The following is a 27,009-nucleotide window of genomic DNA, read 5'->3' on the forward strand; positions in this document are numbered from 1 at the left end:
TAATAACAAAGACAGCGATATGTATTTCTTGTTTTTGCTAATTATCTTTTTTCTATGTCATAATTGAAAAAGAAAGACCCTTAGTGTAATTGTTTTTTTTTTTGCAAGTGAATATTACTTTACATGTAAGTGCTTGTAGGTAGAAAAGAGCGATCAACAACTTAAATGTTTCCTAGTAAGGAGTTTATGACAGGATGATAACATTATGATTATTTTGATATTCCGCCTTTTCCAACTTTTAACTTTAATACACATCATTATCTTTCTTGTGACGTTCTGCTTATAATAATGTAGACAGCGATAGTTGTATATTTTCATGTTTCTTTGTATTATTTCAACCTTTGTCTCACTCTGTGTCACAATGTGTAGTGTTCGTCAAACAAAAGGAATGTCATTCTTATGGGAATTTATGATAGAATAACAAAATATAAATCGTGTTTTCGTATCTGCAATTTTATAGCGGTTATCATTAAATCAAATCTATAAAACTATCCTATAGTTTTTAAAAGTGATGGGCGATCATTGGTTTATGCTTGATTTGGTTTAACCGTTTCAATCTCTGTTTTATAGTTCTGTTAATAATGAACACAGTGATAGTTTGTTTGTATGTTTTTCTTTTATTTAAACCTCTTTTCGTGTTTTAATCGGAAAGAACAATTCGTTATGAGTAACTTTTTTTCGGCAAGAGAAAAATTACGTTTTAATTTTAACAACTTAAATTTATTTTAGCAATGGACATTTGACAAAATAAAATATTCAGATAATGTTTGCTATCCGCATTTGTCATCCAAATCCTTGGTGCATCACGGTCACATGTTAAGAGATAGAAAAACGTCATCCTTAACAGTGATTGATTCTTTCTCTTGTCCTATCCTGGCTTTTTAATTTCTTCTTAAAATGTGAACTGCAATAGTTAGTTTTGGTATCTTCTTATACTAATAGCACCTCTTTCTGAGACGCACACTAGTACACAGTCATAGCATGCACGGTAACTGTGCTTTATAAATGTGCAACTAAAAGACTTTGAAAAACTAAACGTGTGAGGGTAGGAAAGTGCGATCGTCAACTTAATATTTTATTATTTTAGAAATTTTCATAGAATTGAAACGGTTTAGGTAGGTAAGAACGATATATAACTTAAAGTTTGTCAGTAAGGGGTTCCTGACACAATAACAGCATGAAGATCATTTTGTAAAGTGTCACTGTAATTTTTGTGTTCGCAAGTGAAAATGGAAAATGACTTTACATTTAAATGTATAGGTAGAAAAGTGGGATCGTCATCTCAATTTTTTTTAGTAAGGAGTTTATGACAGAATGGAAATGTTATACTTATTTTTGGTATTCCACCTCTTTCAACTTTTAACTTCAATACACATCATAATCGTTCTTGTGAAGTTCTGTTTATAATACTGTAGACAACGAAAGTTCGCTCTTTATTTGCAAATACTCTTTCTGAGTAGTAATTGCATGGTCACTGCATTATTGTGCACGTGAAAGACTTTGAAAAAAATTAAACTTTCACGGAAGGTAGGAAAGTGCGATCGTCAACTGAATATTTTCTTAGTTAGGAATTTATGAAATAATGTAAACGGTTGTACGTAGGAAAGAGCGATCTTTAACTCAAGTTATTCAGTAAGGGTTTCATGACACAATAACATAAATAAAAGGGCCGAAATATACCAACGGCTTTGACATGGTTTTCAGTAACTGCGAGTACTCTCAGATCTGTACTTTATGTTGTTGGTATGTAGAAGTTGTCACATTGACAATCATACCACATCTTCATTTTTTATAGTTTTTATTAGGGACAGGCCGCTGACTGAGCAAAACAAAAAAAAGGGGGGGGCAACCATGCTTCAGTCATTCCCTATATAATCAACCAAATTTTCATACAAAAGGTCCTACTTGGACCCGCCTTTGCCACGAAATAGTCCAAAATTACGAAAAACTAAGTCTATACGATGGTGCCGAAATTACATACGATAGCAAAAGATGGACATACGAAGGTTAACCGAAGACGGGTATTTAGGAGATAACTGTATTGCATTTTAAGCTTGGCCCTCGTAAAACGTAGATTTTACTGTCGCAAATTGAGTTTACCTAGCGACGCGGAGCGGAGATTGGTAAACGGATATTTGCGACAGTAAAATAATTGGCTTAAAAATGACATAAATGAACAAGTCCGCTAAACTGTTGCATCGTCTTTAACATCTAAACAATTTGACGTCATATACATACTCTAGATGTCAAACATGAATACTAAACGTATTTTTACTTTTCATACGCTTCAAAATGGTTTCAATATTGACAAAAAGAAGATTGTGAGGCTCAAAATGTAATTATCTTGTTTATTTTTTGAGAAATTACATACCCCAAAAAAAATCGGAATTCAAAATGGTGGCTTTCTTAGTTACGGACTGGTAGAACGTGGAATCTAACCCCTTAAAATATTTGTCAACGTCCAATGAAAATTATCGTTACAAACTAATTGCATTAGAATTAAGCTTTATATCTCAGCCGAAGCCTTGACGATGAATCACGAAGGCTACACGATGGATTACGAAGGCTACACGATGGATTACGATGATGGCGCGAAAACAAACAAGATAAATAAAGGTAAAATACATGTATGTACATAATACAAGTATACAAACGATCTAAAAATGCGTTCTACCTGTTTTGAACTTTTTTATGATACGAACAGAATTTCGACAACATATCGTTTCTGTACAAGTCTGCCATGCATGGCGGGAAATCGATCTTTTTGTCTAATTCTTATAAAACTTAGTTTATTATCCCCTCGCCTACTACATGCAAGTTGCGTGTAGATAAAATTATTATGGACACTCTAGAATCAAAATGCTCAAAACTTGGTATGGTGTTACTCGTTAAGAATATCTTAAGCGCTATTGACATTAAAATTCAAAGGTCAAGGTCACAGTGGCAGTTGTAATACAAGGCAATATCACCCTTGTGGACACTCTAAAACCATAATGCTTCAAAAGATTTTAACAACATGTGGTATATTGATCATCCTTGTAATGATCTGAAATTTGTTACGTTCAATTTACCATTTTCTGCATGTGTCATATACAAATATAGTGTCCATATTTGTCCCCAATATGTTACATACGAGGGGATGCCAGGCTCGGCATTGCCTTGTTTGAACTGTAAAATGTGTGCACTAGTCTGAATAATCACCCATAATTATGCCGATGTTTACTGATCTATCTTAAAGGTAAGGTAATGGGTTCGTTGATCCCATTTATTCAAAAAGAGCTCTTTCCAGGAGAATATCATAATAATATAGACAATAGGAATGATGTAAGGAAAGCAACAAATGAGGCAAAATATGACATATAGAAAACAAAATGGTTATGGAGTAAACATTCGTGTGACAACAACTCAGACGATACATAAAAAATCAGAATAATGGAGAAAAAGTTGGTCCCTATATACGTGTACCTGCAGTGTTGGTGTACGAGGCGCGTTTATGATTTTCATTATGTAACTTGATATGAAAAATTGACAAAAAATAATATTTTACTTGTAAAAGTAAATCCCGAGCCTGTAAAAGCTGCTGTTCTTGTTCCATTTGAATTAATAGAAACAACGCCGTCGCCTTTCTTGTTAGAATCTCATAGAATCATATGATATGAGTTCCATGTTTTGTGAACGTCTTTCTTAACTGTCGTATTAGACTGACCAGTGCATATCACGCATGGCACTTTAAATGTATTTTAGCGCGAAAATTAACTTACATTTAGCAGGATTTATTGCCGTCGTAGTTCCATCTTGTCGCCTTCGTACTTTTATTCGATGCAACACGACGGGATTACGAGGTCTTCACAAAGTCGTGTTGCTATCATAAGACCTTCGGGTAGCTTCGTGATTCATTCGTGTAGACATCGTAATGTCAAAACTGCTCGATAGAAACGATGGAAACACGAATGCAATACGATGTTCAAAGATGCATTCCCGGTGACATTTCGATGGTGAGGATGGTGATACGAACTCAATACGAACCCTCAACATCGGACGCACCTTCGAGGATTTTTTAACATGTTAAAAATTTTAGAACCCTTCCCGAAGTTGTCCCCGAAGGCTAGAAAAAGTGGCCGATGGTTCTACGATGGTTAAAGATGGCACTACGAATAGTCTGATCTGGATACGATTAGTCCCGATTTTGAAAATTTCCATAATCGTGTTGCCATCGGCGTAAAAATCGGGACAGTGTGACGTGGACATAAAGGCGATCACTATAGTTATGCTTGATTTAATTTCAATAATTTGGCTAACAAGGGGTTTGCAGTTTTGCTCAAAATGAAAACAGCGATAGCATGTTTTAGCTCACCTGGCTCGAAGGATCAAGTGAGTTTTTCTCATCACTTGGCGTCCGTCGTCCTGCGTCCATCGTCCTGAGTCCGTCGTCCGTGAACTTTTATTTTTTTTTGTATTAAATATGTGTCCAATGACCCTGGCGACGAACCAAAATGGCCGACATGGCTAAAAATAGTACATAGGGGTAAAATGCAATTTTGGGCTATTATTTCTGAATTCAAAGCATTTTGAGCAAATCTCATTCATTAAAATATGTTCATTAAGTCACGATCTTACTGCCCTGAAATTTTCAGACAAATCAGGCAACCCATTGTTGGGTTCCTGCACCTGAATTGGTAATTTTAAGAAAACTTTGAAGTTCTTGGTTATTATCTTCAATATTATCTTAGATAAAGGTAAACTGTTAACAGCAAATAAGAATAGCAAACTATGATCAACAAATAAGTCAACTTGACCAAGTTCATAATAGATAGAGATAATTGTAAGCAGCAATATTGTTCAGTAATTAAGATCTACAAACACATCACCAACACCAAAACACAATTTTGTTATGAATCCATTTGTTTCCTTTGTTTGATATGCACATAGACCTACGTCACTAAGGTGAGCGACACAGGCTCTTTAGAGCCTCTAGTTATGTTTCCTTGTAAGAATTGTTCGTCTTCATATGTCATAATTGGTAGGGGAGTGCGGAAGATAGTAACTGTAAATAATATTTTTGGGGCAATTGAAAATGCTTTTTATAGATATGGTGCTTCATATTTATTTTGTGTTTATGTTCAACTGAACTGTTTTGTTTTATTTGTTTGTGAAACATTATCATGTTGTAAGAAATTAAAAAAGCGATCAATATTTCACATTTGTTTCTTTTTGAACCTGCCTTGTGCAACTGTACTAAGAATTAAATGTTCAACCTTAGCTGATTGAGTTTTCGAAATCAATATTTGAGGAGTGTCGTAGTTTTAAAATAGTTTTGACCTGCCTTACGCAACCGTGTTTGGAAGCCAACTACAAAACCAATCCTTTGTATGTTCAATTGCATAGTGGAGCACACTTATTGTACCGTTATCGGTAGGAAACTGTTATGAAATTTCAAAAGTATCATCTTCCTTTGTTCTCTACTCTATTGTAAGGCTTTACATACAAAAATTGGAAGGTTACGATTGTGGATGTTTACACAATGCGATCTTTTAACATGGGTTTCCCGACAAAAAAGATGGCAATAGAGTTATCATTGGGGATAAAACGGAATTTTGGCTCCTGGCCATATTCTTATTTAATCTTCGAGCGCAAGGGTTCCGACATTATGGAATATCCGGGTTTCTTTGACCAATGTATTGTGACTCAATGCTCCACTGATGCTCTAAAATGACAACATTTCGACCTCCTTCTGTAAGGATCAGAACTCACAATTAATGTAGAATCATGCTTTGATTTGAACTGTGGGGCCCATGTTATTATCATATTATGAGGACAGGTAATGTTGTTCTGTGATAAAACGTTCATTGATGGTGATTCGGTCCTGAATGGTCCTGATGGGTCCTGATTCTGTGCTGATGAGTTTGTTTAGATTGTATCAGAACGGTAATTATGCAACCGTTCTGTTGCTTAATTTTTCTCTGATACGTCGCAAATACCATGTAAGAAATATTACAATAATATTGTATTGCAAATGTCCTGCAAATTCGCCAAACGAAATTGTCCTGACGATGTGCTGGTGATTAGGTAAAACGGTTCTTGTGCTGTGCACTTATGTTCTGGTTCTGTGCCTTTATATTTTAATGGCAAATATTTAAGATGATTGATGCAGGAAAATTGAGTAATTGATAGAAATATACCTAGCATATATTTGGTACATGTTTTATATGAGCAAAGTTGAGTCTATTTTGATTTAATATAATTTTTGAGAGGGGGTGCAAGATTTTTTTTTTTCAGGTGTTTTAGGCATTTTAAAACTTTTGTTAACTGTTATTTTGAAAATATATGTGCTGTTAACCTTAGACCGTTGGTTTTCCCGTTTGAATGGTTTTACACTAGTAATGTTGGGGCCATTTATAGCTTGTTGTTCGGTGTGAGCCAAGGCTCCGTGTTGAAGGCCGTTTATTGACCTTTAATGTATTACTTTTATAAATTGTTATTTGGATGGAGAGTTGTCTCATTGGCACTCACACCACATCTTCCTATATCTGGTAACTGTAATTGACTAATAAGCTGTTATCTGTTTACTTAAAAGAGAGACGAAAGATACCAGAGGAATAGTCAAACTCATAAATCGAAAATAAACTGACAACGCCTCGCTAGAAATGAGAGAAGACAAACAGACAAACAATAGAACACATGAAACAATCTTATTAAAATAAGTTCTCATCACTTGCTCCTCGATTTTTTATACACGGCGACATATAAAAAATCGAGGAGCAAGTGATGAGAACTTATTTTAATAAGATTGCACATGAAACAACATAGAAAACTAAAAAATAAGCAACACGAACCCCACCAAAACCTAGGGATGATCTCAGGTGCTCCGGAAGAGTAAGCAAATCCTGCTCCACATGTAACACCCGTCGTGTTGCTTTTGTTATTACAAATCCGGTAAATAGTCTAATTCGGTAGGTCACATTCATAAAAGGGAAGTGGGTTGTAGTTACGACGTAAGGAACATTTCCGATATCATTTGTGAAACGGTTATTCCATAACGGTCAACCAATTCGTGATGGCGTCCATAAATTTATGAAGGGATGATTTCAACTTCACTCTTGGTTTAATAGCTTCCTTGTGAGCAGCAACCTTCTAGCAAGGAAATCATGATAGGAAATGCAAGCACGGGAATATCGTATCAATTGGGAGGTATATTCCCCGTATGCAGGTGCTGCTGGTATGTTGCTACTTAGAAATGGAAAGTTCACAATTGGAAAGCTGAAATCATCTCTTTTGTCGTAAAGTTTTGTTTTCAAACGACCCTCATTGTCAATTTCTAGATGTTGGCATTGTTTTGAACTTTTATTATAGATAAAAATAAATAACCCCTATTTTTTTTTAAATTTTTAAATATTTGAATTCACTGTTTTCTGGGGGTTTTTTTTCATTTAAGATAATTTTTAAAAACGCTGTTACATGTATCGGTTATCAAAAAGACTAACTTCCCAAAAGAGATTATAACAACAACCCTCCGACAAGACATTGTGCTATGGTCCATAATCAGTAGACAGGTCTTTCTTTTGCTATGGGAAACAAGACTGAGAGAAGCACATGAGAGAAAGCTTGCCAAGTATCAGGTAACAGACATTCAATAGAAAAATTGGAGGACATGGTTTTTTCCAGTGGAGGTAGGCTGTAGAGGCTTTGTTTCTCAAACATTTTAGAGAGATTTTGGAGTCCATGGGACTAACTGGACCAATAAGAAAAAGCTTGGTTGGAAAAGTTGGGAAACAGGCAGAGGAAGATTGTCGTTGACAGCGCTGAAACAGTCGGGGAGAGGGGATCCACCTGATGATGGAACCAGCTGCGCAGTGGTACCCATAGATTAAAAACTACTTAAAATATTCCGCATTCCCTTTATTATGTCTGATGTACACATATTTATGACAATAATGGTTGTAACAACAACCCTCCGATTCAAGAACCGAATTGGAGGACATGGTATTTTCCAGTGGAGGTAGGCTGTAGAGGCTTTGTTTCTCAAACATTTTGGAGAGCCTTTGGGGTCCATAGGACTAACTGGACCAGTAAGAAGAAGCTTGGCTGGAAAAGTTGGAAAACAGGCACAGGAAGATTGTCGCGGACAGCACCGAAACAGACGGGAAGAGGGGATCCACCTGATGATGGAACCAACTGATCAGTGAACACATTGGTACCCATAGATTAAAAACTACTTAGAATATCCCACAGTCCCTTTTGATGTCTGATGTAGACATCTTTATGGCAATAATGGTTGTTAGTACAAGATTTGAAGTTCTGCAAAACAAAAAATCAAATGTTAACTTAAGTTTTGCGAAATTTGTTTGATGAGTACCGATTGAGATTTTAATTGACTTGAACATGGTTTATCTATTAATTGAAAATGCGGCATTGAACTAGCTTTCACTAGCTGCGAATACTGTGTGGTAAGTTGTCTGCTCTTTGGTCGTTTTTTTTTCTCTTTGATATACTAGTATTCCCCATTTCAATTCTCACTTTTAAGTTTTGTGTTTTTACAAACCTGTAACAATAAAGGAGGAAAGAAGGAGGGGTTGGTTGGGTTGAGGTTGGGAGGGAATGTGGAACGCTAACAAACACGTTTATCCCTGTCACGAGGGCCCAAAACTAGTGGTTGTCGATGGTTGCCATCTGTCGGTTTTTTTTTCAAAGCTGTATTTTAATTCAGGCCTAACGTGTTCATTTTTAATCGATTACTTTTTTCATAGCTTAGATTCGTTATGGTTTTTGCCCGTTGTTGAAGGTCAAATTTTGACTTACAATTGTTCACATCTCGTTACATTTTAGTCAGTTTTTTTATCAGTTATGTATGAAAAGCAAGTCTGGGTCGTTTTTTTTATCCTGTTGAAATGAATTGGAGACAGTGTATATGTTAAGGAAGAACTTAGATGCATCAGTAGTTAGATCATCTACCCTCGTTTATCGAATTGATTTCAACCAGTCAAACGTTTATAAATGTCGCTTTACCTCAAACATCTTGTGATTGTTAGTAAGTATATTACGTAGAGAATCACCAATGTAAGGGAATTCAATATCTTAAATAAAACTATTCTAATTATATGTTTTTATCTGATATTGGACGGAAGGTGATGCCCTTTTAGTTCCTTTTAAAGTTGTTACACGATGATGACTGCTGTACCAATAATTTGACTATTTTATTTGTTGTGTCGGTTTAGATAATGCAACATTGTAAATATAACTGAATTTGATGAGACTGTCATCAAAGTGAGAGGGTTAGCGCTATAAAACAAGGTTGAATCCACCATTTTCCACATTTGAAAATGCCTGTACCATGTCAGGAATATGACAGTTTTTGTCCATTCGTTTTTTATGTGTTTTGTTATTTGATTTTGCCATGTGATAATGGACTTTCCGAATTGATTTTCCTCTGAGTTCAGTATTTTTGTGATTTTACTTTTTATGTAATATAAGTTACGAATATTTGAAAACGTTTATGTTTCATCTGATTGAATTGAATACAATTTGGGCCGGAAATATGGGGGTTTTTGGTGTAAAAAAAATGTGCAAAATATTTTTTGTAATTTGTGATAACGAATTATTTAATTGGTTAGAACGGATTATATTCGTGAACACAAACATTCGTGGAATTAGAATTAGTAATGATCATTTTTTTGTAATTTATGATTTCTGATTAAAATCATTTTCACACGGGTAGGTGAGCTTTTCTCCTTACGTTGCACCTGTTGCTGTTTTTAATAAAAACAAAGTCTTATTTGCTGAAATAATTTGACCAAATGTAACAATATCTATACGTTATACTTGTACCACAAAACACAGATCAAACTTGTAATTGAATAGCGTCACTTTTACAGTTCATAACTTCATAAGTTACGCCCTATGTTAATGGAAAAGTACTAATTCTGTCGTTTCCCTAGTCAACATTGAGTTTGCATCAACCAATTGTTAATAAAGGAAGATATTAAACCAAGAGTTCCAAATGGTGAAGTTGAAATCATCCCTTCGTAAATTTAACGGACGCCATTGCGAGTTGGTTGACCGTTATGGAATAACCGTTTCACAAATGATATCGAATATGTTCCTTACTTTGTAACTACAATCCCCTTCCCTTTCATGAATGTGACCTACCGAATTAGACTATTTACCGGATTTGTAATTATTATAACAAAAGCAACACGACGGGTGCCACATGTGGAGCAGCATTTGCTTACTCTTCCCGAGCACCTGAGATTATCCCTAGGTTTTGGTGGGGTTCGTGTTGCTTATTTTTTAGTTTTCTATTTTGTGTCATGTGTTCTATTGTTTGTCTGTTTGTCCTCTTTTATTTTTAGCCAGGCGTTACCGGATTTGTTATAACATAAGCAACACGACGGGTGCCTGATGTGGAACAGGATCTGCTTTTCCTTCCCGAGCACCTGCGATCATGTACCTTTTGTCTAGTCAGTGAATTTTCGTAATAGGTGTATATGTACATGTATAAGGTAGCGTGCTGTACTGTGCTTCACTATCTTACTGATCGAGATATAAAATAGAGGATCAAAGGGATGAGCATGTATAACTCGCATGGTATTAAAGCAGTCACTCTACCTTCACTTCCCCTTTTCATTTCTTTCTGCATAAATGTCCTATGAGAGAAAGAGAGAAAACTTCGTAAAAATATCCCACATATGTGTTCTATCAAGTTCAATTCTATTTGGACAAGCGGTTTCAGAGCAAAATAATTTCTTTATGTAAGAAAATCGTGAACAAGAGCTTTACATTGTGACCATATTTTTATTCTAATAAGAACGGAATGCGGAGATTTTGTAAAGAACAAGACTTAGTGAAGCTTCTTGTCAAGTTTTGTTGAACTTGGCCAAGCAGTTTCAGAGATTTTCTTAATTAAGCAACCAATGAGAAACAAGAATTGACTATGACGGTATTGAATGTTGGCTGATTAAGACGAAATAAAAATGTACTTTTTAAAGAACCTCCCATAGATGTATCCGGTAAAGTTTAGTTCCATTTGTTCAAGCAATTCCAGAGGATAACATTTGTATGTCATCAAATCAGAAACAAGAATTACACATAGTGGCCATGTTTGTTGTCCAATCAGGGCGAAATGGAACAACCTTGTGAAAACATCCCATAGATGCTTCCTGTCAAGTTAATTTCAATTCCGCTTATTGGTTTTAGAAGAGAAGATTAAAAAGTAAAAAGAGAACAGAAAGACAGACGGACGAATAACGAGAAACAAGAATCGCACATGCTGCCTGTGTATACTGCCTTAACTGGGCGTGAGGCGGAAAGTTGGTCAATAACCTCTCAATAGTGCTTCCTGTCAAGCTTCGTTTCATTTGGTCAAGGCCATGTCGGGGGAGAAGGGACTTTTTGTTATATCAACCGATCAGGGGAAAAAAGATTGCACACAGGGATCATTTTTGTAGTCCGATCGGAGCAAATGAGAAAATTTTATAAACAACCATTCAAATATGTATCCAGTCCAGTGTGATGCATTTGGTAAAGTAGTTTCAGAGGAGAAGATTTTTGAGAACTGAGTCAATCAGTAACAACGATTGTCCATCTGGACAAAATGGGCAAATTGTATGAAAGACCTCACGTAGGTGCTTCCTGCTTAGTTTATTTCCATTTTCCTTTACATGTAGTTGTTTTAGTGGAGAAGATAAAATGTTTAAAGTTAACAGATGTATGGATGACAGACGGACGGACGAATGAACGGACTCAAAGTGTTGACAAAGCGTTAAAAAAGAGGTACAAATGTATAAACGTATTCTAAAAGGTTTGTTCATTTTCACAATGTCACCTTTATCTGTTCATGCCCCAAGTTAAGAATTTCATTAATGTTTGCAATCTTGAAGAATTTAATGGAACTGTACGCATGGTATAGATCTTTTGTGATCACACATTTTATTACAGCAAAACTAACGCGATGATTTCATAAACCCATCCTGTGTTTATTATTCATAATGATTCATATATATGCATTAACTTAACAATCGAGACCAGCACTGTATAAACTTTTCAACATACAACGACTAAATTATATCTGACATGTCAATTAAACTGTGTATTAGTTAACTATGAACGTCGGCTTAATCAAGTACATAAGTGTTGAAAATCGGCACACTAAATGCCTAGGAATCCCAAATTAAAAGAAATAAATCGCCATCAAAGGGACGTGTTGGTAATTATTCCATATATTGAGGATTTTGTCAAATCAGTGAAGTCGTCTGTCATTGCAGCTAAAAGAACTGATTTGAAGACATATACCTTGGATACGTAAATGTTCGAACTGAGGCTGTTGACCTTCATCGCCAAACAAGTTCCGAAAATGAAGATCGCGAGAAGGAATAGACAGAGACAAATTTGCCCCCAGTAGCAGTATTTGATCCTGTAACGAGTTTAGTGTTAGATGCTAAAAGGAATAGGCGTGGAGTTTTGTTTAATTAAGAGGAAAATTAAGCACGATATTTCAATCATTCGTAACAGTTTTCGAGTTTTAAACTTATATCTGTGATGCATGATAATTCAAAAGGAAAAAGTTGTGAGAAAGTTTTCTTGGTGTCTAAAGTTAATATACCAAAAGATGCAGAATTGGTTTGGGACTATGGAGAGACCAAGAGAGATAGGATTCTAGGGAACCCTTGGTTGACCGGATAACTCTGTCGCTTCTAAATTAAATGTAAAATGTCAATTATCAGTGGGTAAGTAGTCGAGGTATAAAATAATTCATCGATTAATTTTTATATATTCGAATTCAATATTTGGTAAAATTTGTCTAGAGACTAGGTGATAGTGGTCAGGCTAGCGCTTCGGGCACAAGCTTTAAAGTTGTGCGCACAAGTTTCAATAATTGAAAACTATACTTGAACAATGTTGAAAGAATGACTGTATCTTTTTCTTTCAAATTGAAGTGTGGATCACATGTTTGATGTTATTTCGAATAGATACAGTCATACCTTAACTAATTAAGAAAAAAAAACAATATTTAATTTCATTAAAGTTTTTCGTATATAAAATATACGTAACAGTGAGGATTAGTAAGTGACTTGATTGAATGTGAAACAATTACATGTATGTTTACAAAAGATCAGGAATTTGTATATTTATCGAAAGGTCATTTATTGTTTTACTGCATAAATTGATTGAATAGAATTATTTGAATTGGTAATAAATATCAATAAAGATAAATACATTGTATTCCAGAATTCATCTATGCAAATCACAGGAAAATAATTATTTGGTTGCGTCAATACAAATATTCAGCGATTGTTTTCAACAAACTTTAATATACTCTGTTCTAATAATAAACATTATGCAACTAGATAACAACAACACATAAAAATCAGGACAAACAGGTAAAAATGTACTAGAGCGAACATGAATAAGGGCGAACGGACCCGGATTCTGTTTTATACAATATAACAACTAATTTGATGTTATATGAGGGTCCACACCAGTCCATATGGACTAATACCTATAAAGATAAACAAGGAATGCAGGATATAACTACCGACCGAAAGCAATGTAAGTAAAAGGCAGTGGCTATTTTGCCGGCTCCGGCCTATATGAAAGACATTTTATTGAAAAAAATTATCATCGGCGCAAATGATATATGTGGCTACTAGCTGAGATTTCAATAATGTTTTAGTCTTTGAATAGATATAGGATAACCATAATTTCGTATGTCGAACAGTTCCACCACCAAAAAATAAACGAAAACTTAATTAATAATCATAACACAACAACCTTATATATACACTATTTACATAAGAATCTTTAAGTTTTTATGACTTTTTACATGGGAAGTTTACAGTTTTTTACTTTTGCTTGGGAAGTTAACGATTTGAAGACTTTTTACATACAAAGTTAAGAATGTTTATGATTGTGTACTTCAAGCAGTTTATATTATTTTTGTATACTGGTATTAAATGTAATAACATTTACAGCATAAATCACATAAATATTTTTTAGATAATTCGGATATCAGAAAAAACTAAATTTATAGTCTTTGACCTTTAATAATTGACCTTTATATCTTTAAAGTTAATATGACACTAATTTATTTACTGTGTATTATGAGAGTAAATAGATAAAACTATTTAATGTTAATTCACATATTCATTAACTGAGACTTTAAGATTTAATAAAAATAATTATACTTTTAAAAATTGTATTAAGTAGACTAGATTTTCAAATGTTTGTTTAATTATTCATTGCTGCCCCTCCCATCCTTGCACCCACTCTTCATGCATCTATTTTTTGCTTAGTCTTTCATCACCAGTTGATATAGTGCATTCTGTATGAGGAACACTGACCTTCGTGATTGGAATTTTATTTTGAGACATCAGGTCAGATGTGACTCTGTATACATTTTATATTTTTGTATTGTCCATTAATACTTGAATTGTCATTTTATATGTGAGGTTTTCTTCACGCACATCAACATTTGCGGTTAGGATGTTCATAATTGTTTGTAAAATTGCTTGTTTTAAGACCGGCAAAATAGCAAAACTCTATATAAATCGCGTTTTAACCGAAGCCGATAAAATAGACCCTTGCTAAGAGATGGATGTCCATCAATGTCTTTATCATGTTTATCTTTTAACAGTGTGAATGTGAAAAATTGTGAGCTCTGCACATCGTCCTCAAGCAATTTTCATGTTAATGGTCATGCAGAATAAAGTAATAGAAATAGCTTCCAAGGTAGTGTAAATGATATGAGAATGAACGTGTAGTTTGGTATGAACTTTAAAGTATTCTTGTACTAATCTTTGAAATGAAAGAGCTGAACATTGACTACAAATTGATATAAAAATGTGTGTACACCTAAGTAATACATGTATATTTTTAAGGGCCTCCGGAAAAAACAGTCCTACAGCTTACGATGTTAACCTCTTTAAATATGTAAGAAACTGTTATGATATACCATTTAAGCTGGGGTCACACATTCACGATTTTTACTGCCGTCCTTGACAGGACCATTCCCGATTAAAATTGGTCAAAAGTCTGATCAAGATCCTGTGAATCGTGGATGGAAATTCAAACTTTAATTAAAATTTGTAAAGAAAATAATTTAATCACGACAACAATCAGATATTGTTCAGGAAGCGTCCAGATTCAGCCGTTTTCAGTCGAATTTGTCCCGATTATCCCGTTCTCAATCCGATTCTAATCTGATTCATATCTTTGGCCAGGTAAAACAGCCCGATTCTGTCCAGACAGCATCCCGAAGTTGCCGAATGCGATCCGACAGAGACCCGACAGTGACCAGACAGTGAACCGACTCCAACGGAAACAATCCGTTAGAAACCGTTCCACGTGACAGTCCCGTCCTATAGAAAAATCGTGCGACGGTAGATAATCACTTCAGCCTCAGCACTTCTACAAACAGCTATAAACAGATTGTTTCCATTTAAAATAGATAATCCTTATCCAGAGATAGTAAGTTATTATGGGATTTAGTTATGATAATGTTTTTTTTATGTTAAATGTTTAGATTAATGTAAAATGTAACACGTGAAGATAGTTATGAGATTATTTGGGGTGTAAATTTGTAGATAGGTATGAGATTTAGTTATGAAATTTAATTATGAGATTTATGAGCATTTATATGTTTCTTTTAATTACATTGCTTTTCTTTTCTGTATTTTCAGTTAGATGTTTGTTGACCTGGTACGACAGTGTTCGAACGAGGTATGGTAAACTGGCTGCCCGACCCTCTGGATCAGGAGCAGAACTGACTGACCGTGAGAGGTGGATACTGGATAACCTTAAATTTCACAAGCCATATGTCCACCGTGTGAAGAAGAAGACGCCTGTAAGTGTGAGTATTATGCAAACAACTGAATTTATTTTATTCATGCAATATTATGCAAATAGCTGAATGCATTTATTCATACAAGTATTATGCAAATAGCTGAATGTATTTATTCATGTAAGTATTATGCAAATAGCTGAATGTATTTATTCATGCAAGTAATTTGCAAATAGCTGAATGTATTTATTCATGCAAGTATTATGCAAATAAATGAATGTATTCATTCAATTTTGATCAAAGCTAAAAATAAACAAATATTTAAGTTTGGATAAATTTTAAATACTATTTGATATTTCATTTTTGACATATACATAGGTATAATTCAAACATTCCATTGTTTTCAGTATTATTGCGTTCAATAATTAAATTATTAATTATGTTTGTTTCTGTACTTTCAGCTTAAAGTAAAAATTACTTCTGCTACTGATGCTACTGTAGACGATGCTTCATCCTCAATTGCAGATGAGGAATCAACGCAGGACATGCAGCACAGGCATGACGAGGACATTGCCGATATCAATATGGTACTTGATGGACGTGAAGATCCTGTAGCAACTCATACGACCATTTCCCTAGAACAGATGCCTCATTCCTCCACGGGAGGCAAGAAAAACTATAATTTCAAGAAAATTAAAACAGCGTGTGCATATTTGTAATCATTAAATAGCAAAAAATATAATCATTGATACACAAAATATTACAGCTGAGTGATTCAGGCTTTTCAAATTCAAAACCTTGTCATATCTGATTGAATAATCTCATTTGCCTTAGAATACTTTTGATCTTTTAGACAGAGAATATAAATCCTTGTAACATATGCATGAAGGTCAAACTATAGATGCATAAAATAAAAGATGCTGTTAAAAAAATCAGCTGAAATTTTTTTGAAAGTTCACCTTGATAGACAAAGGTGATGTTATTCAACTGAACATTGAACTTGAATCCCTTGAACCAAATCTTATATGATACACTTCACATTACTTTTGTTAGTTTAATTGTTTAAGTTTATAAATGTCTCTTAATTGTACTACATTTGACAAAAAAAAGCTATTTCAAAAATGTTGCTATACTGATAACAAAATGGATGTCGAGTTAAATAGAGACGATTTTTACTTTAACAGTTCAGGAGTTATGATATTTGTGATATTGAAAATGCTAGGACACAAATAATTGTAAAAAAATTGCTTTGCTGTCACTCTGAAAGCCTCTTGTCTTTTTTTGTTTCGTTTTCCAATGAGGATACCATACAACAAACTATAATTAAGACAACGTAGCGTAGTTTAATTTGTTTACAAATGACATAAGCGATTTTCCTCTCAAATATTTTGTTATATATGTACTTTAGCAATACATTTGTATGCCTCAATCAATTTTGTAGTACATTCCTTTTACTCCACTTTCTTTATAACTACAGCATTCAAACCCAACTAAATGCTAGTTTAGATCCAATATATACCTGATTGTGAAGCATATGCTAATTTATTTCATAGGAGTGAAAGAAGAGACTACTACACGAAGAAAGACGAAGCATGTATGAAATTGAAGGAAGTGATGAGTATTATCATTATGGAATGGATCAGTCAAAGACTAACATTCCACACTTTAAGGGATGGACTCATCAAAGGTATACAGTTGTACATTATCAATTATCCAAGTAATAAGATATAAGATGATCAGTAAGTCACCATAACATTTTAATCAGTTTTTATTCTGTCAAAATTTATCTGGATTTGAAACTACAAAATCTCATAATTATGAATTTAAATTTGGTTTGATAATTGTTAGGTAAAAGGAAAAGATAAAACATTGAGTTATTCACCACAGCGATTGTTATGGTCTATTATATTATAGGATTAAACGCCGAAGGACTTTTGTGATATGTTTGTAAGTGACTTGGTCCAGTTTATACACCAATTAATTCCTTTAAAAGGCGTCCAATCTTTATAATTCTTTTAAATTGGAGATAGGGAATATCATTTTTTTCACACTCGTTACCTCTATTACACGTAAATTGTATTTTGATGTCATTGAATATGCCTGGCGCATGAATATATTTGTTGGTTAACGGCCTGGTGCATGCATATATTTGTTGGTTAACGCAAAAATATGTACTCAATGCAAATTGATATCTGATAAAAATAAAACTGCAAAAACTCTTATTATCATTCAAAAAAAAATTTATGTGTAATATTTTATTTAACGATTAACTTGCAGTGAAAATAAAAAAAAAATAACGTCGTTGTTATTATCACCGCCATCTTGTTTACATTGGTTACGTAAAGAAGTTCGGTGCACGTCGTCTATCGAAAAATAACCAAAGTCAACATCAACTCGACCAATCAGATCAACGTATTCCCTTATATGGAAATCCTATAAGAATTATTGTACAATATTTCTACCAGATTGCAAAAACAATGTGTCAAATCAAACAATAATGATCATTTGATAAGGCATGCAAAATTTAAAAGTTATTTACATATCTGTAAGAAGTGTGATGTCTGGAAAGGGTAATTGTGTCAAAAATTATAACACTGAATTGATGTTTATAATAATTTTTATTATCAATTTTTCAATTGTTTTAAAATGTATATACAAATGGTACAAATGAGTAGATTTCAGATCAATATATTTGACAAGTTGAAGTTCCAAAATATCCATTTATGTGGCCGACATGAGCTAGTTCATTGACATTAGAATATAGTCCGATTTGCAGATTTCCAGAGGTTGAATTTAGCTTCATTAATTTAAAAACAACATAGAATTTAGTATTCACTTGATATGGAGGATAAAACAAATGAACAGATTGACTATACACACCTGTCCCTTATGTTATCTTGTTTTTAGCTCTACCTTTTTTTAGCTTATTGTTTATGTTACAATCTGGAAAAAATCAGTATTGATGCAATATTCTAAATATATATTTATAAGTACGTCTGAACCAGTGACAACTCTACAACAGATTTATCCATCGGATCACCAGCAGTGATGGTGATACATGGCTGTGTACATATTGTATATACAACTTGTCTAAACATCAACCCAACAGTGTTAGATCTGTAAATAACATCTTTATGCCCTATATATCATGTACTGTAGTACGCTAGATTAAGACTGACGTGAAAAGGTAACACCCGGCTACTGAAAGCTTCATTTTAATGAAGCCCAGGTGGTCGTGTGGTCTAGCGCACCGGTTACAGTGCAGACGATTTGGTGTCACGATATCTCAATAGCATGGGTTCTAATCCCGACGAGAGAACAACAAACAATTTACAGATCTAACATTGTTTGGCTGATGTTTAGACGAGTTATATATATATATTTATATATATCCAGATATATGGTTGAAACCTTTACACTTTGTCTTCAACAGTAGTGATTAAGACTCTTGTTCTACAAAGGAATCTGGCTTAAGAGTTGTTTTATGTTCCATTTATGGGTATTATGTTTTATGGTCTGTGTTTCTGTGTGTTCGTTCGTCCGTCTGTTCCGCTTCAGGTTAAATTTTTTGGTTAATGTAGTTTTTGATGAAGTTGAAGTCCCACCAACTCGATACGTAATACACATGTTCCTTATGATATCATCTTTCTACTTGTAATGCATTTTAACACTGTGTATTCAGACAAATGTCAGATAAACCAACGCAAATATTTTTGATAGTCTGATACAAAAAGATTAAATATTTGTTGGCCCATTTAGAAAAAAGTATATGTTCAATGATTTCCTGTTAGATCTAGTTTGCAGACACTATAATTGCAATAACTTTAAAATGACATGTTTAAGTACACATTCATACATTCAAAAATAATTTTAATGATACTGATTAACACAAAATATTAGTGGTGAGTGATGTATGCTCTTGTGAGCCTCTTGTTATATATACCAGTAATTGCTATTAGTGCATTGTATAATAGCAAAATATTATGACCATACTAAACTTATTGCACATAACATGCTTGTAAGTTTATCTATGCACAGTCCCAAAAAATCGGAAGGTCAAATAGGATAAGCATGTAGCAGTACAATATAAATGTAAAAATTTCTGTTTAATTTAACTTATAGTTTTGTTTTCTTGATCCTTGAATTCAAAAACATGTATATAATGCGCTGTTAGGTATTTTGAGTCACTAGGGAAAGTAGCTAGCTTGTTTGTGATTTGATTATTTGTTGCTGGGTTGCTGTCCATAGACAAATATTCCCTTCTTCTATATATATGTAGAATATGTCTTAGTTATTGATAAGTTTGTTGTTGTTTAGGCTTATCTGTCATTCCTTTTGAAGGGACATACACATGAGGACATTGATCAACGATTTTCAGTAATTTCACACAGATTACGACGGGTTTATGCCATGACTCTTCCTCAGCTATGAAAGGAAATAGAATCAAGTTTTCATGATAAACTACACCAGAAAGTGTTAGCATGTGTACGAGATGTCAAATCATGGCTAGACACTTCTCTTCGTTAGATGTCATTCCATACCTTCCAACATCAGTTTTGGTATGTATTTTATACAGCTTAGAGTCTCTTTTATAAATAAATTAATCATATTTAAAATGTAACAGTTCATAGCAAGAAATACTTAGCAAAAGTACACACTATTTAGAAATGATTGCACTTTTCTCACACTTATCACTTGGATAATGAAGTTTTAATAAACATTAGGAATAATCAGAAAAATCTGAACTGAACCATCAATTTTTTGGAAAAGGGTTTTTGAAATTTCAAAAACTGATTTCTAATACTAATAGAGCATTTTTGATCAGATTTTCTTCAAATTAGCCGCAAGAATAAGGGAAACAACCGACAATATCAGATAAAAAAAATATTGAAAGGAACCGTTATGTTGGAGAAGATCATATTGCAATATCCCATATCTATACTTGTAACTGCGGTAACACCTGCAGTTTTATCAGAGTATCTTCATTATTAATTAAAGTTCTCACTTATTGATACCTTTTCCAAGTCGGATGAATAAAATACTTCCCAGAAATTATTGTATGCCTTGACAAAGAGTCTCAGATTGCAAGATAATAACATGTTAATCTGCTGAAAGTGATGGTTCATAGCTCAATACTTTATATAAAGATGCCATGTAAGAAGTTTCCATCCGTCACATGTGACATGACCCTGACTATAATTTCATACTTAGTGAAATGCCTAGAAAATCAACCTAATAAAATAGAAGCAAACAGGATCCAGAAACGAGCAACGTTTTTTTAGTTTGTTTTACTCATGTGATATTTTGTTTTTACTTTAGCATTGTTTAGGCTCTTTTGTGTCCGTCCTAACCATGTTACTTGGAAATATAGGAAATTCTCAACTGATTCTTGGTTGCCTGAGGCTGGTAAAAACCAAATAGAATTGTTTGATTTAGATATAACAGGAGATAACACTATTCCTCGGGTAAGTTTCAACCTATGTGGTTTTAAAAAAAAGGATGTCTATTTTTTTACTACCATTGCTTTGTATTCCGATTTTAAAGCATGAATGCATTCATGTATATAACCTTGATTTGAACCAAACAGATAGTTAAAATAGACCAAACAGCACACATACATATATATATAGGAAGAGATGGTATGAGTGCCAATGAGACAACTCTCTATCCAAGTCACAATTTAAAAAAGTAAACCATTGTAGGTCACGGTACGGTCTTAAACACGGTACCTAGGCTCACACCAAACAACAAGCTATAAAGGGCCCCAAAAATTACTTGTGTAAAACCATTCAAGCGGGAAAACCAGCGGTCTTATCTATATATAATGCGAGAAACGAGAAACACTTATGAACCACATAAACAAACGAAAACCACTGAACATCAGATTCCTGACTTAGGACATGTTCAAAAAATTGCAGCTGGATTAAACGTTTTAATGGTATCAAACCTTTTCACTTTTCTGAAACAGTAGTATAACGTCACAACATAGAAAGACACACTATAAAATATCAATTGGAATGACTTAACTCAATCAAAAATCGGAGTGACACAAATAAGCACACAATGAACGAATAAATTTGATATGTGATACAATGTAAATACAAAGTTAATATCAATAAGGGATGAAGTATCAAAGTAAAAGTATAAAACTGCTGTGAAATGTTGTTTTTTTTTTATAGAAAAACATTAAATTGGAAGAAAAAAATACGTCATATAATACACAGGTAATTGAAAATAATGTTGTTGTTAAGTATACTTCTTCTTTTGTCGATATAATCTTCCGGTTAGGAATATCAAGAAATATGTTGGACTCTTAGATGTTATAAAATAATTAATAGCTGTACTAATGTAAAGTATGATTGAATGGTGAACACCCCCCTGACAGCTTCAGCTGGTACACATTAAAATCTGCGTTAAACCTGACATACAATAATATTTAAGTAGCAAGTATACAAACTGGAGAAGTTCTGCCTATTTATGTCAATCTATAATAACAATGCCTCCAAAAACAATTATATAAACAAAGCAATCAAGCCATACAAAACTTAAAACTAAAAGCATTAGAAGGCAATAACACTAATGATATAATTTCCTTGAATAGGTATACCTATAATATGCCAACAGCACTACGATGATAGCAGGATTGAAATGGTCAGAAACGCCGTCATGAAAATGAGATGTTTTTGAATTTCCAAGAATATACATGGGGGAGGGAATTTCTTAACAATCCAACTAAATCCACTCCCAAAATAACCAGATGGCCATTGATGAATTTACTGGAAACGAACAAGATTATAGATATACCAATACAGCTGGTGCAAACAGAGGATCCTGGACCTTCATGCATTACTGAAATGTTAGAAAGTGAAGGCTTAATAAGAGAAGTATGATTTCCTTTGCATTCACTTCTTAAAAGTACATAAATCTTAGTTTCTCTATTTTTGTGATATTTTCACATTTCTTGATTGGTGTGAAAAAAATATTTTTCCTCACTAGTGAAATATCTTAGCAAGTTAAATGACTGGTTGACATTTTATTATGATGTAAAATTTTCTTGGTTTCTTCTGAAATTTCGTATTTGTGACGTCATGTTAAAAGATGACCATGTCTGATGACGTTGTATATAAAGAACACAATTTTCTACAAATCTTTGAAATGGAAGGATAAAAATCATAAGAGAAACAGATTTCATCACTTTAAATCGTGTATGATGATATTTGTTCACTCTGAACAGTTGAATTGTGATTATTTAAAAATCTCTTCAAGCCTCATTTTTTTTTTAAATATTTTAAAAACTGTGACTGTATTAAGTGCAGAAATATCAAATCACACTCGTTGCACTGGTGAAATCTATATTTCTGTTTCTAGATAAGGTTGTTCAAAATGCCAGAACTCAGAATATACCAAAAAGTGAAGTCACTGAGAACAATCACACAAATACATGAGACGTTTGTTTTTAAATTTGCTAATGAAATCTATAAATATTTATGAAAATTATGTTCCTTTAACGATTGAGATTTTATTGGTTTACCATTTATTTTGTGAGATAGTAATTTTCTGGATATTCTATTTTAAGATTAAGACAAAGAAAAAAAGAAAGAGAAAGGACTAATTCTATATTCATCTGTAACAAGTATGCAGTATTTGCTTAACGTGACTTCAGCAGGATTTTCCACGGAAATCAGGATGCAAGATGTTTTACAGCTTTTATATGATTTTTTTTAATCAATAGAGCTAATAGAAATGCATAATAAATCCTTTTATACTTAAGAAAAGAGGAACTGCAGTATACCAGATTTTTGATTTTGGCCATTAAGAAGAAATAAGGTTAATATTGGATCGAAAATTGTCACCCCTTTTCAAGTAAAAATATAGAAACCACATATCTTTTAATCAGTGTATGGAAATATGTCTTCTGACACCTTCATTGTTTATTTTGTTTCCCTTTAATCTTTTTGATCAACAAATCCCAATTTCAAAAAGGAAGACCCAGTTCTTTCTTGTTCTGAGTTTTTGTAGGGAAGTAGTTTAAAAAATCATTATTCAAAAATTTATATTAATTAAAAAGTTATGTTACATTCAGTTAAACAAAGAATGCAAATATCTTTTAACGGCTAAACGAAAAATGAAATTGGTTTCGTCTATCCTGGAAAAAATGATAAATAATGATATCCCAGAAACTCTAATTTGCATAATAGTATAATACATAGCCAACAGTATAAATAATATCCTACTTAACCAAAATTATTATTATATATAAAAGTAACCAATTGTTCTAACATCACATATTGTATTGTACTACTTAGAGTTTCAATGTAACTTTGTATCAAGCATGTCTGTGAAAATAAAGATATATATCTATCAAAGACTTTTCTTTAGAAGTAGTATTAAATTATGCAGCATACTTTACCTGCTTCACCAAGATGAAGTGTAAAGGTTCCGCTCCGTCTGTCTAATCGACTTATGTTTTTCACTTTTTTCAAAGTTTTCTTGGCTTCTATTAAAGGAGTATATTATATTTGGAGTTAAGCTTATGAATGGTAGTTTGTGACATTTAAGCAGTATATAAGGTCTTCCATGCAGCCACCTCTTGTTTGCCAATAGTAAAATAGAAAATAAACCTGAAGATTGTACAAGAAAAAATATTTTCTTGAATTATAAAAGGGAATAATTTTATATTTTGTCTAGAACGTGTTATGTTGAGGTGAAGGTGGGTTTTTTGTAGCATTGTTAGATCTGTGGTGTTCAGTTAGTTGCCTAAGTTACTTTTCAACTTCCTACAGAAGGGCAATGGCTCATATTTCAGTTCCTAGAACTGTCTATAAAACGGCTGTGCCAACATAGGGCAGGTTTAACTGTCACAAAAAGAAATCGCAAAGAATCAACATACAAAAAATAACATGACATGCTTTTCAATAATCCGAAATACAAAGGTTTTACAAAGTTGTTTACCAAGCCACAGAGATCACCACTAGAAAGCTCTTTTCTTTTTTAACTTGGTAGATATATATGTGTGTTTCTGTTAGTGTCTATTAATACTATATTCCTTCAATTCTCATGGATTGCTAGAGTCGGTCTCTTTCGCAAATGTTGCCCAGTTCTGAGATGATTTGTATTTACTTATATTTGTACAGTCAAGGAGTAATTGTGTGTAAGAAAATTTGTCATTTTCTTACCACCTTAAATTGCAGCGGCGTTAGCTAACTTCTTAAAAGCTTTATATTTTAGAAGATGGAAGACCTGGATGCTTTCTACTTTGTTTATGGATGCCTCATGCTACGAAGTTTCCGTCAGTCACGTGTCCAATGTCCTTGACCTTATTTTCATGATTCAATGACTACTTGAAAAAAAAAGTTAAGATTTTTTGTAATGTTAACTTCTCTCTTGCTATAAGAAATAGGATAACTATATTTGGTATGTGCGTACCTTGTAAGGTTCTCATGGCCGTCAGACAGTTTTCATTTGACCTCGACCTTATTCCATGGATCAGTGAGCAAGGTTAAGTTTTGGTGGTCAAGTCCATATCTCAGATACTATAAGCAATAGGTCTTGTATATTCGGTGTATGGAAGGACTGTACCAGTTTTTAAAGCTTTCATCTACAATACGATTTTCGCAAATACTACACAACACAAAACTTGCCTTGAGACATCGTTATCGACAACATTGTTGTTCGACAACAGAGAAGTGAAATAATCGAGTTTATTATACTTTACGTTAAAATATCATACGAGGGTGTTAATTTACTCTATCAAATGGCTTAGCGGGTAATTTTTTTTAATGTCATCCACCCGGCTAGACCAATTAAAAATCGGTAATTTAAAGGGCAATGAATTGAATTAACATCAAGTTATTAAAGACAATGCTTAAGTTCTACGTTTTGGCTCAGATTTTATTATTTAACTGTCAATTGAAAAATAAAACATCTTACTTCACTTCTGTTGATTTTTCTGATACACGTAACGTTGTTATGTACATGTACGTGACGTCATAGAAAATACTTTAAATTAAAATTCATCTGTAAAAGACAATAATGATAGGACATTCAGTATAATAAATGAAATAACACATAGCTGAAAGGGTTATAGAGCATACTGGTACCCCTCGAAAAAGCATTGTCAAGCTTGGCTTCACCACGTTTGACAATGTTTTCTTGGGGTAGCAATCTGTTCTATCACCCTCTCAGCTCTGTGTTATTCCTATATTATTTCACATAAAAAATCACGTTAATGAATTGCCATCATTGTTGTAACAATATTAATATATTTACAAACAAAGCAATCTAAATGTAATCCAAGCATTTTAGAGACAACATCTTTATCATAAAAGCGCTTTAATAATATAAATCACCAAAATGTTTGAAAATGTATAGATTTATTGTATATTTAAAGCGTTTGAACGACAAAGAATTATAAACATTACAAAATGGCGCAAATTTATGTGAATATATGGCTGTATCACAAAACATCTCTTGTTTGTGTTTTCTAAATAGAATATTATTTTAAAGATAGAGAAATACCAGAAGAGGAGGAGAAACTCTTAAACTTTAAGATAAGTATTTCTATATATTTGACTAGTTTTACTACTTATGATTTGAATGAAAATATGTCAACAAAATATCTTTGGATGTCAAATGGCCATGCACGAGTTATATTAGCTGTTGAATATGTACAAGCAGCTCGTCCAATAGTTTGTTGTTGTCCATTTGCAGGTATACATTCTTTCATATTTCCAAAAATAATTTTTCATGACTTTTGATTTGAAATATGGTCCGTAGAGTAAACTTCATATAATAGAAAGTGTTATATGGACATACCATATACAATACTGCCTTGTTCAGTATATGGCTTTATAGTATACAAGAGGTGGATAATACCAGCAGCATCATCAAAATTCATTTGGCTAAAAATAACTGACAATACCGTGTCGAAAAGCGTAGAATAACAAAAGGACTAACAAATAAGTCTTCTGAAACCACATAAACAACTATATATTAAGCAATAGCAATCTACCAAAAGTTGATTAGTATAATTTGAGGATACCAATCAGCATGTTCAGCATATTAATCAATGAATGTGGAAAATGCAGTTCTTGTTCATGCAATCACATGTATACACGTACACGTGATTTGTCTACATCAAACAATAAATCTCATCTGCGAAATCCGTTAAATTTGATTTTAATAGATAAATATTCACTTTCAATTAAAATGTTGTTGTAAAAACCAAGGATTTGTAT

At 33.2% G+C, this 27,009-nt stretch overlaps 2 long non-coding RNA genes across 3 annotated transcripts; both read left to right on the top strand.

Moving 5' to 3' along the window:
* Nucleotides 1–14,960: 14,960 nt before the first annotated feature.
* Nucleotides 14,961–16,497, top strand: LOC143072762 (uncharacterized). 2 transcript variants are annotated; one of them, XR_012977326.1, is made up of 3 exons: nucleotides 14,961–15,459; nucleotides 15,672–15,835; nucleotides 16,234–16,497. It is a non-coding gene; the product is annotated as an uncharacterized LOC143072762 (long non-coding RNA). The 2 variants fall into 2 exon arrangements; XR_012977310.1 differs by having other exon boundaries at nucleotides 15,672–15,841; nucleotides 16,234–16,494.
* Nucleotides 16,498–17,180: 683 nt separating this feature from the next.
* Nucleotides 17,181–24,138, top strand: LOC143070713 (uncharacterized). The gene is made up of 6 exons (XR_012976657.1): nucleotides 17,181–17,459; nucleotides 20,114–20,331; nucleotides 21,092–21,237; nucleotides 21,952–21,996; nucleotides 22,374–22,656; nucleotides 23,349–24,138. It is a non-coding gene; the product is annotated as an uncharacterized LOC143070713 (long non-coding RNA).
* Nucleotides 24,139–27,009: the final 2,871 nt, after the last annotated feature.

Source organism: Mytilus galloprovincialis, chromosome 1 (assembly GCF_965363235.1).
Source record: "Mytilus galloprovincialis chromosome 1, xbMytGall1.hap1.1, whole genome shotgun sequence".
NCBI classification, from domain to species: Eukaryota; Metazoa; Mollusca; class Bivalvia; order Mytilida; family Mytilidae; genus Mytilus; species Mytilus galloprovincialis.